The 12599-nt window shown below is 46.5% G+C and overlaps 1 protein-coding gene across 3 annotated transcripts in view; it reads right to left on the minus strand.

Annotated features, from left to right (window-relative positions):
• The window catches only part of TATDN2 (TatD DNase domain containing 2), a 63052-nt gene that overhangs the window by 10850 nt on the left and 39603 nt on the right, over positions 1-12599 (minus strand). Inside the window, exons 13-14 of one of the 3 annotated variants that reach the window (XR_009542699.1) lie at positions 11591-11662; positions 5514-6142 (exon numbers count right to left, since the gene is read on the minus strand). The gene's annotated coding sequence lies outside the window, so the exon portion shown is untranslated. Of the gene's footprint in view, positions 1-5513; positions 6143-8553; positions 8679-11590; positions 11663-12599 lie in introns of those variants that run through there. The other 2 variants (XR_009542698.1, XR_009542697.1) reach the window with 2 other exon arrangements.

Genomic DNA, 12599 nt, shown 5'->3' on the forward strand with positions numbered 1-12599 from the left:
CACCATGTTCTTGGATTGGAAGAATCAATACTGTGAAAATTACTATACTACCCAAAGCAATCTACAGATTCAATGCAATCCTTTTCAAATTACCAGTGGCATTTTTGTACAGAACTAGAACAAAAACTCTTAAAATGTGAATGGAGACACAAAAGACCCTGAATAGCCAAAGCAATCTTAAGGGAAGAAAATGGAGCTGGAGGCATCAGACTCCCTGATTTCAGACTATACTACAAAGCTACAGTAATCAAGACAATATGGTACTGGCACAAAGACAGAAATATAGATCCATGGAAATCATAGAAAACCCAGAGATAAACCCAAGCAGCTATGGTCAACTAATCTATGATAAACGAGGCAAAGATACACAATGGAGAAAAGACAGTCTCTTCAATAACTGGTTTGGGAAAACTGCTACATGTAAAAGAATGAAATCAGGGCCTCCTTGGTGGCGCAGTGGTTGGGAGTCCGCCTGCCAATGCAGGGGACACAGGTTCATGCCCTGGTCTGGGAGGATCCCACATGCCGCGGAGCGGCTGGGCCTGTGAGCCATGGCCACTGAGCCTGCGCGTCCGGAGCCTGTGCTCCGCAACGGGAGAGGCCACAGCAGTGACAGGCCCGTGTACCACAAAAAAAAAAAAAAGAATGAAATCAGAACACTCCCTAACACCATACACAAAAATAAACTCAAAATGATTTACAGACCTAACTGTAAGACCGGACACCATAACACTCTTAGAGGAAAACATAGGAAGAACACTCTTGGACATAAATCACAGCAAGATCTTTTTTGATCCACCTCCTAAAGTAATGGAAATTAAAACAAAAATCAACAAATGGGACCTAATGAAACTTCAAAGCTTTTGCAAAGCAAACAAAACTACAAACAGGACCAAAAGACAACCCTCAGAATGGGAGAAAATATTTGCAAACGAACCAACAGACAAAGGATTAATCTCCAAAATATATAAACAGCTCGTGCAGCTCAATATTAAAAAAATAAACAGGGCTTCCCTGGTGGCGCAGTGGTTGAGAGTCCGCCTACCGATGCAGGGGACACAGGTCCGTGCCCCAGTCCGGGAAGATCCCACATGCCACGGAGCGGCTGGGCCCATGACCCATGGCCGCTGAGCCTACGCGTCCAGAGCCTGTGCTCCGCAATCAAAACCCAATCAAAAAATGAGCAGACCTAAATAGACATTTCTCCATAGAAGACATATAGATGGACAAGAAGCACGTGAAAAGGTGCTCAACATCACTAATTGTTAGAGAAATGCAAAACAAAACTACAATGAGGTTATCACCTCACACCAGTTAGAATGGGCATCATCAGACAATCTGCAAACAACAAATGCTGGACAGGGTGTGGACAAAAGGGAACCCTCTTGCACTGTTGGTGGGGATGCAAATTGATACAGCCACTATGGAGAACAGTATGGAGGGTCCTTAGAAAACTAAAACTAGAATTACCATATGACCCAGCAATCCCACTCCTGGGCAGATAACCAGAGAAAACCGTGATTCAAAATGACACACGCACCCCAATGTTCATTTCAGCACTATTTACAATAGCCAGGACATGGAAGCAACCTAAATGCCCATCGACAAATGAATGGATAAAGAAGATGTGGTGCATATATACAATGGAATATTACTCAGCCAGAAAAAGTCATTTGTAGAGACCTGGATGGATCATTTGTAGAGACCTGGATGGATCTAGAGACTGTCCTTATTTTGAACATTAGTAAGTAGAGAAAAATGATGTATTTTTCTTGCCTTTCCTGTACAAACTGGATATCAAGGTGATAAAATAATTGAAAGAAAAATGCTAATAAATGTAGAAAGGAACAATAGAGAAAGAATCAGGTTGAGGTAAGGGGGTTGTTGTAGGGTAAGACAGTGTGTTTTATCAGTTAGAGTTACACATTGAAGATTTTAAGGCTGTAATTACATGATTGCTGAGATTTGCTTTTAGAATATTCCCCCCAGAGGAAAAATAGTATGTGGGATAAATACACGATGCAAGATGCTAATACATGTTGAAACTGATGATGAATGCTTGTGGAGACTCATTGTATTACTCTCTCTGCTTTCATTTTAAGGTTGAAATTTTCCAGAATAAGAAGTTCAAATATACATGGAGAGAGTTTATCTTACATATGGCCAAATTTTCTGCTGGAAACATTATTTTATAATCGGAAAGGAAGTGCCTGAGATACTTGTTCAGTATCTGAGACATACAGATTCTCACGCCCCACTGCAGACTTACTGGATCAGAATCCGAAGATGAGACATAAAAAAGACTGCTTTCTTACCACTTCCCCTATGCATCCACTGCAGCCCAGCACAAACCTGCACCCAGCGGTGAGATTAGATCACCCTACAGGCCTCATCCTGAGAGCCTAGGGCTCTTAGCCATCCCTAGACTGCGCTACCTGTAGTTCTGAGAACAGTTTCAGCACAGTGGTTGGCGGGCAGTGCAGGGAGTCAAGCTACAGAGTGTGGAGGGGCCAGTACCCATAAGGGACAGGATACAGGGACAGGAACTTCTGCCTGGACACGGTAGCATGAGGGCAAGAAGGCATCAATAGACCTTTCCAGGATGAGAGAGACCTGGGCATATTTTAACGCTGAGGGCAAAAGCTGGTGGAGAGAAAGACTGAAGATAGGAGACCAATACTGGGGGCTCCAGCCCCACGATGGCAGGAGAACAGGGAAACCCCGAGTGGGAGAGGTTGTGTTTGGAGCAGGAGGGATGAGACAGCACTGGGCTAAGGATGTGGAAGTTGTAAGAGGGACACCCATGATGATCTAGAGCTCGTCCAGTGCAATAGCCGTGAGCCACAAGATCTGCTGAGCACTGTAAATGTGGCTGGTCTGAACTGAAACGTGCTGTGAAAATATAATACACAATGGACTTTGAAAATTTAGTAAAAAGGAAACCAGTGCCAAATATCTAAATCATTTATAACACTGATTACATGTCAAATTAATAGTATTCTGAATATATTACAGTATATTATTAAAATGGATTTTATCTGTTTCTTTTTGTGTTTTTTAATGGGACTCCTAAGGAATTGTTAATGGCATGACTGGCATGATACTTTTAGTGATCGATGCTGTTCTACAAGTTATGGAAGCCAGAACAAGGAGAAAAAAATAAGCCCCGCCAAAGAGCCCTATCTATCTCAGAAAATGAAACCCGTTTCTATTACCCCAGAATCTGCCTCATTCAGACCAAGGTTTGGCCAAATTCATGAGAAAACTCCCTGCTCAGCCAGCTACTTAACAGCACAAACAGAATGACAGTGGACTGTGTACACAATTTGTTCTCAGACACCACTGACATACAGCAGTTAATTCGGTGATGATGTGCCCTTATCTGTGGATGAGGCCAGGCCCTCAAGGCCCTGCTGTGGGAAGGAAACCACCAACCAGCAAGCAATCCAGAGGAAGGTTCAGAGAAGACAGACGGACAGACTGGCCTTGGCATTATCCACACTCAAAGGAGGGGAAACACGTGCTGAGGCAAGTCAGTCCTCCCCACCCCGAGCCACACAGGCCTCCTCAAAGGCCTCTGGGCTCAGGTCTGCGTGCGTCCCCTCCCCAGCCTGCACCCCGTCCACAGCCGGGGGTGGGCAGCGAGGTACTTTCTGGGTGCCGCCTCCCCCTCCCTCAGTGGCTCCGGCATCCTTCCTTCCTCCCCCAACCAGCCTCCGCTCTGTGGGATGTGCTTCGGGTGCTTTCCAGCCCGCAGGCCACCTTTCTGCTCCGGAAGGGAACGCAGCAGCCCGCGTGGGTGTTTGCCTGCGGGGTGTTATCTAAGATCAACACTGGCAGTTCCTGTCTCCAGGGCCGGGACTGAAGGAGGCCTCACATCTCAGTGGGGCCTGGTCACCATAGTCCGTTTGGGGTTTTTGGGGCCGGGGGGGCAGGGCGGGCCACGCTCTGAAAAAGCTGCAGGCCTTCTCTAGCATCTCCCCACCTGCTCCACCTTCAGCCCTTCTGAGCCCCAAGGCCAAGAGGCATCAGCTCAGGTGGCCCGCAAGGGCGAAGGCCTCCAGGTGACACACTTACACTCTGCTGGGACTGCGGGAGGATTCCGGCCCCCGCCCCAGTGCACTGGTGGTGAGAAGTTTTCCAGCTGGAGGTACTCAGTCCCCACATTCTACTGAGGGGCTCAGTCCAGCCCCTCCCGGGCACCCACTGTCCCTAGAGTCTCCACAAGGGTCCAGTGCCCCCTGACGACCATCTCAGTCAGGCGGTCATCGGATGACCAGCGTTCTGCTGGCTCCCCTGCCCCATCCCGTCGTGCTCAGGAGCCTGGCTAGGCGTCCGGGCACTGCCACTGAGGGCTGCGTGGCTTTGGGGAAAGTGTGGTCCCTGTGGCATTCAGGTTTTCTCCCCGTGAAATAACGGTGCAGCCTCCCAGGTCTTTAAGGTCGTGTCCTGTCACTCCTCTGCTCAAAAGCCTTCAGTGGCCTCCCTCTTCCAGATCAGGCCCAAACTCCTTGGGCCCCCAGCTTCCAAACTGTGCTTATCCCAACCCTGTACCTCCTTCTAGGCCTTTTCTTACAACCCGCCCCATTGCCACCCTCCTCCGAGCACCCAGCCATCTCACTGGGGCCACAAACAGTCTGCACCCACGCCTGCTGTCCCCCCCCGCTCCTGCCCCTCTGCCTGCAGCGGTGCCCTCCCTTCAAAGCCCCGCTCCACTTCCGCCGCCTGGATCACGGAGCCCTTCCTACCCTCCCAGCCCGAGCCCAGCCAGAAGTGAGCTCCTCCTCTGAAACGCTAGAACGTCTACACAGACAACTCACCAAGCCCTTAGGAGTCACCACCTGGGCATCCTGTGGGACGAGCCGCTGCGGGCACGTAAGGAATCCCCCACGTGGTTGATGCGCTCTTCGTCCGCGAACATCTGACGTGGCAAAGGCTGGCCAGGGTACAAAAAACAGTTGTCACCTGCATGGTACTTGACAGGTTACAAAGGATTTCACACCCATCACCTCAGTTAACCCTCAAGCCCCTGTGAGAGGCAGCCGTGAGCAGGGGGACGCTCAGTGATCTGCGTAAGGCCAATCTGTGTGTGCTCACCTGTGGCAGCACCAGGTCCCGGCTCTCCTGCCCCCAGGGCACTCTGCTCCCTCTCAGAACCTGGCTGGGCGAGGGGAGAAAGGCCCGCACATTAAGAAAGACCAAGCTGAGCAGAGCCATCACCACCACTCAGAAGAGAGGACTGGAGTCCAGCCCCGTTGGAGATGGTCCCTGCCCTGCTCCCCCGCAGTTTCCTCATCTGAATAATGGGGCTTCTCTCAGGGAGGTGTGAGAGTTCCAAGAGCTCGGCTGCCATGAGCTCGAGGATCCCACAAGCCAAAAAAAAGAAATGCATGACCACACACCTGACTACCTGACCATGCAGTGGCATAGCTCACCGAGCCCTTTCTTTTGCAAGCATCTGCCTCTAAGTGGTAATCACACTTTGAAAGGCATTATCCCCACTAGAGGAATCTAAGGTATTGGAGAGCAGGTGAACTACTTGGGTGGAGGGAGAGAGGAAGCAGAAGTCCGCCTCCATGAGCCAGCCACTCGCTCTGATGCAGAGACCCACACGCACGCCTGGAGCTGAGGCACGTCCCAGCTCTAAAAGCTTAGTAGGGGTGCAACCCTGATCATCACTAGCCAGGCCCACCGCCCTCTTCTCAACACCCAGCGGAGGCACCAAGACTCAAACATGGTCAAAGGGCCCAAGAAACCAGCTCCCAACCTGCTGGAGAAGCAGCCAGACGGGGCTCCGGGGAGGATGGGGGCCAGGCTCTGGAGGGAATGCTGGTCACCTGATGCTCGCCCACAAAGACAAGGCCTTACTCCTTTCTCAAGGGACACACAAGCCTTCTCTCCCACTTGCCTAGGTCATTCACTCCAGAAACAGAGGTTAAGCGCCCACTCTGGTCGGGCTCTCTCACCTGCCCCAGGCAGCATGGTGGGGTGGAAAGCTGAGGCCTTAACGCTCACACCTGAATCTGAACACCTGCTTTCTGGTCCAGCCCACAACACTGAACTTCTCAGGCTCCTCCCATGTAAAACACCCACCTCCCCAGGTCACTGTCAAGATTGAACACGGTATGTCCCATGAGGACACCTGCACATAGAAGACATTCAATTATCCAAAGAGCCACCATTTACACCAGTCTTGCTGTGCACCAGGCACTGTTCTAAATACTTCTTACATGAATTTGATATAACTTCAGTTCATTTTCACACAAAAAAACCCTTAAGCAGGACAAAACTGATGTTCACATGAATTAAGTGACTTCCCAAGGTCACATAGCAAACACGTTTCCGACTCACCCAGAGCTGCGGGTACAGGCCCCCACTCCCCCATGTTCTACACCTTCCCAACCAATGTCACCCCCTTGCACTGCTTCCTGGGGTATAGGGATTACTTTTGTTTCTGTTTTTTAATTTTCCTTAGTAATACAGGAAATAAAGAAACTGACTCAAAGATTTAGGGAAAAAAATTATGATTACCAAATAAAAAAGCTGGGGAGAAGAAGAGATCAATTAGGACGTTGGGATGAACATCTACACACTAATATACATAAAATAAATAATCAACAAGGAAATACTCTATAGCACAGCCCACCGTAATAACCTATATGAGAAAAGAATCCAAAAAACAATAGATTATATGTATGTGTATAAATGAATAATGTTGCTGTACCCCTAACACAAACACAATGTTAAACATCAACTATACTCCAATATAAAATAAAAGTTTAATTTTAAAAAATGAGTCCGCTATTCCCCCCAGGCCCCCGTGACCGCTGTCACATCCCTAAGCAGACTTGGCTCCCAAGGCTGAACTGCCATGGGGCCGAGGGAGCTGGGGAGGACGTGGCAGCTATAAGCCCCCTTGGTCTCGAGTGCCTGGTAACCCCCAGATGGGACCACAATCTTTGGATCCAGGTGGCCCCTCTTGAAGCTGAACCAAGGCTACAGGACCCAAGAGCCCGGATGACCCTCGGGCTGAAAGACATTTGAAAAGTCACCAGGTTTCCATGGCCTCGGATGGTGGGGATCCCACCTCCAGCCTCCTTCCTTAGTCACCCCACGTGAAAAGGACAACCCCTCGGCATAGCAGTCTGGCGGGAGGCCGGGATATATCTGGGGGTCACAGGATAAGGAGGAAGGAGTAATGAGACACACGCCCTCGGGCGTTTGTGCTGGCACATTCCACTCTAATCGACAACCCAGGAGTACAGCTTGCCCTAAGGCTCTGGTCACCCCAGTAACCGGAGTGCGACATGGAGAAATCCTGCCGCCTTGTGGCCATTACCTGTAACTACAACTTTCAAACCACTGCTTAAGAGCACTTAACGTTCACAAGGGCTGCGGTGCTGTATTAAAATAACACCTACTCTAATAAATGTCCCGGGGTAGGTCATGGAATGAGAATTCAGAAACTGGCAAACTTAACAACAAACCGATTTTAAGAGTTAAATTTTAATCACGTTTACAAAAAAGAAAGAAAGAAAGGAAAGAGCCTATGAAAAGATGCTCCAAATTACTACTACTTAGAGAAAAGCAAATCAAAACTACAACCAGGTACGACCTCGCAGGAGTCAGAATGACCGTCATCAAAAACTCTACAAACAATAAATAATGGAGAGGGTGTGCAGAAAAGGGAACCGTCCAGCGCCACTGATGGGAAAGTACATTGGTAACAGCCACCGTGGAGAACAGTACAGAGGTTCCTTAACTACAAATACAGCTACTATACAATCCATAAATCGCACTACTGGGGTTACATGCAAAGGAAATCATAACTGGAAAAGACGCTTCACCCCAACGTTCACTGTGTCACTGTTTACAACACCCAAGACTCACAAGCAACCAAAATGTCCATCGACCGATGAATGGATGAAGAAGACGTGGTTAAGTATATACACGAGAATACTACTCAGCCTTCGAAAAGAATGAAATAATTCCATTTGCAGTAATGTGGATGGACCTAGAGGTGATCATATTAAGAGACCTTAGATGGAGAAGGACAAATATCATACGATATCACTTATAGGTAGAATCCAAAACTTGATACAATTGAACTAATTTACAAAACAGAGACTCACAGACCTAGAAAACAAGCTTAGGGTTACTAAGTTGGAAAGGTGGGGGAGACAAATGAGGAGGCTGGGATTAACGTATAATCACTAATATTCATAAAACCGATAATTAAGAAGGAAATATTGTAGAGCACAGGGAATTCTCCTCACCAGAGGCCCTGGGACACTGACCTGAAGCAGCAGTCGCAGCAGTAGCTGGGATTTACTGAGGCCTGAGTGAAGCAGCACAGAAAACCTGTGTAGGCGCACACCCCTGACTTACTGATGAGGAAACTGGCAAGAAGGTCAAGAGCTGCCCTGGGCCGTCCACCACCAGGTGCTAAAGCCACCATTGGCATCCTGATCTGTCTCAGCTAAGAACTCTCAAGGCTGGAATCTGCGACCTGCTGCTGGGGCTTCTCAGCCGTAATCGGGGAGTGGAGCTCACGCCGGGCCTTTATGTACGCACACACCACTGAAAGGTCAGGCCGCTCACTGCAGGAGGTTCTGTGCACAGCTAAGTGTGGACCCGTCTTCTGCCTGTTCTTTGTCCATTTTTCAGCAGCAGAATCCCTGTTGTGAAATAAATCTTACATCATAACATATAAAATTGGAAAAAGTGCAACTATATTGGTTCAAGTGAGGATAGAGAGGCCTTGGCCCACTAGTCCTCCCAAAGCATTCTGCAAAATCCTATCTTCCCAGAACAATAGGCAAATTGCTGCTCTCTCCCTTCCATTATTCAGATCGAAAAGAAAGGCCAAGGAAGCACCTTTGCTCGGGCTTCTGAATGGACACAAATTACACTGAATTCTAGTTAGCTCTACGTATCTGCCTTCCTTAACAAGCTCCGTGCTCCCGAGGGCAGGCCTGGTCCTCCTTACAGTGCCATATACAGATGATTAATGAGAAGGGACTGGTCCCATGTCTCACACTGGGTTAGTGATAGCTTATTGGGCTCCTGGCCATAGGCTGTGTTTATAGCTTACACCATCCCATCGAATAATCTGGAAGTAAATGAAATTACCACTGTCAACAGTTTATGCTTAGGGTGGTAACACGTTAGCCATTCCTGGGGTAAGGGAGATACCTCCAATTTGTTACAACAAAACAGGCCAACCAAGTGCAATGCCATGTTGTGTCCATCTTCAGGGCAGTTGCCAAGCCCAAATGAGAGGAATGTAAGGGTAATTTAAAAGATATACAGAGAATTCTAGTTAGGGCAAGATGGCAGTAGCAGCCACACTGATTTTCAATCCTCTCACAAAAGCAAAGCAACTAGGATAGCAAAAGAAACCCCTGGATGACATTAAGGTAGCCCCTCAAACTCTGAATCATCAAGGAGTAGGGCCAACCATTCATAAGGGGGAGATTTCCACTTCCACACAGGAAGGAGTCACAGCTCCAAGAGTTTCCCTCAAGCCATTAACAACTAGAAAAACACAAAATCCATGAAACAACTGCTTTCCGATGTAGGACAACAGGCAGTGTTTGGAAGAAGAGGAAAAAGTGGGCGTGGGAAGGGAGCACCACAATGGCCGCAGCTTTCTTCCTGGAGGCAGTTCCCAGGAAAGGGCAGGGAAATCGAATCCAGAGCAGCCTCACTGAGTTAAAAAGACAGATGAGAGTTCAGAAAGGCAAAGGTAGCATTTACACAGCAGAGTACTAGAGAAGAGCGAGCTGCTCAGAGATAGCCAGCTCCTCGGACCTGCAGGAGGGTCTCCTAGACTTTTGACCAAGTACTAACCTGCTTACGGGAAGGGTGAAACTCTCGTGACCAAAGAGCAGTGGGCCAAGCAATTCCTGGAACTCAACAGAGGGCGAGTAGTTCACGTTCCCAAGAACCAGAGTGCAACAGCCTCACGATACAAAGGGCACTGGGTCGAGTCCTAAGAAAGATCATGCGTCAACGGTGTATCTTCAATCAGGTCTAGAGTAAAGGCTGCTCTGGACCTTAAAAGCAAGCCTTGAAAGCATCAAACTGATCCACCAATAATTTCACTTTCTGCCAGATCAAAGCCCAACACTCTTTAAAGGAACAACAAGAAAATTCAGCATGTGACAGCATAAAATTTACAACATCCACCACCTAATCCAAAATTACTGGGCAGGCAAAGCAGCAAGCAAATGACCCATAACCAGGAGAGGAAAACAGTGAATAGCCACAGACTCAGAAAGGAGAGAGACCACGGAATTAGCAGATGACTACCTGAAAGACAGCTATTATAAATATGTTCAAGAATGTAACGGAGGGCTTCCCCGGTGGCGCAGTGGTTGGGAGTCCGACTGCCAATGCAGGGGACACGGGTTCGTGCCCCGGTCCGGGAAGATGCCACATGCCGCGGAGCAGCTGGGCCTGTGAGCCATGGCCGCTGAGCCTGCGCATCCGGAGCCTGTGCTCCGCAACAGGAGAGGCCACAGCAGTGAGAGGCCCGAGTACCGCAAGAAAAAAAAAGAAGAAAAAAAACGAATGTAAAGGATAATGAACATAAGAAAAATGGGAGATATAAGAAAGTTGCAAATGGAGTCTCTAGAAATGAACAATTCAATATCTGGAGTGAAAGATACCCTGGATGGGAGTAAAAGCACATTAGACACTGACAGGAAACATCAGTACATGTGAAGACAGCAATAGAAACTATGCAAACTGAAGCACAGGGAGAAAAGCACACAAGACAAAACAAAACAAACGCAGAGACTCCAGTATTAAGTAGTCTAAAATATGTGTCAGTTGGATTCCAAAGGAGACAGAAAAAAAAGGTTAGAGAAACAGCCAAAATTTCTCAGCTGGATTTGAACTATAACCCTACAGAGTCTAGGAAATTAAAGAACCCCAAGCAGAAGAAAATACACATACAATAATAATACTGAACTTTCTTAAAAATTATATGAGCAGCCAGAAAAAAAAAAGACATATTACATACACAGGAACAAATATAAGAATGACAGCCAACTTCTCATTAGAAATTATACAAATCAGACTTCCCTGGTGAAGCAGTGCTTAACAATCTGCCTGCCAGTGCAGGGGACACACATTCAAGACCTGGTCCGCGGAGATCCCACAGGCCGTGAAACAGCAGAGCCTGTGCACCACAACTTATCCTGAGCTCTAGAGCCCATAAGCCACAACTACTGAAGCCCGCATGCCCAGAGCCCGTGCTCCGCAATGAGAGAAACCACTGCAATGAGAAGCCCGTGCACCACAACAAAGAGTAGCCTCCACTCGCCACAACTAGACAAAGCCCGCTCGGAGCAATGAAGACCCAACGCCGCCAAAAATAATAAATAAAATAAATAAATTTATTTTAAAAAAAAGCTGGTTCTAGAACAAAAAATTTCAGATAAAGTAGACTTTAGAACAAGAAATACTTATAAGGGATAAAAAGGGGCATAATAATAAAAGGGTCAATTCATCAAGAAGGCAACAATCCTAAAGATGTATGCACTTAAAATAGAGCTTCAAAATATGTGAAACAAAAACTCACAGAACTGAAGCCAGTTACAATTCCAGCTGGAGATCTCAACACTCCTCTTTCAGTAGCAGAAAAAATAGGACCCTAAAAAACAGTGAAGTTACAGAATACATAAACAAACCTAGCAATCAATTTGACCTAACAGGCACTCATAGAACATTCTACCCAGCAACACTTAAACGCATTCAAGTACATCTGGAACACTCATCGAGACACACTAATTTCTGGACCCTAAAACAAACTTTAACAAATCTAACAGAATTAAAATTATCTACAACATATTCTCACACTATAATGGAAGTAACCTAGAAACCAATAATAGAATACTTGGAAAATCCTCAAATATTTGGAAATTTAAGCAATACATCTAAATTACTCATGGGTGAAAGAAAAAAATCACAATAAAAATACTTACCTATAGAGTAAAGGAGGAACAGAATGAAGGGGACAGGAATGGAAGATAATAGTCTCTGCAGGTACCTTGTCTTATAGCATTGACTTGGGAACCACGTAATGTTTAATAATTAACAAATAAAGGGGAAAAACATCCCTAAAAACTGAAAAAACAACTGGATGGAATGTTAGGTATATATCAAGCCCATGGCATAACCACACAGAGAAAATATTTAACTCATTTGACCGTTTATTCCTAAGACTGCGTTTAGTAGTTTTATGGTTTGTAGTAATTGTCGTAGTCTTATTTTGAAAGTATTATGTTGATACTGTAAGATACAGCAAGATAGAGGTAATTTTGTTAATGTAATTAGAAACCAGGATTTTTAAGATAAAGAAAGGAATTTAAATATAAAACCCAAGAAGTGAAAAAGCACAGTGACCTTAAGTTTTACTTGGATATAACAGTATTAACTCATGACCTATATTTCTCCATCTAAAAACTATGTTTTTATCATCTATGCACTGAAAAGGCCTAGAAGCAATACTAGTAGTTACCATCCAGATTGTGGTCTTTAAAAACTATTTCCCACTAAAAGAAACCAAAACTTCTTAGAGAAATGGCAAA

This window comes from Lagenorhynchus albirostris, chromosome 10 (genome assembly GCF_949774975.1).
Source record: "Lagenorhynchus albirostris chromosome 10, mLagAlb1.1, whole genome shotgun sequence".
Lineage (NCBI taxonomy): Eukaryota > Metazoa > Chordata > Mammalia > Artiodactyla > Delphinidae > Lagenorhynchus > Lagenorhynchus albirostris.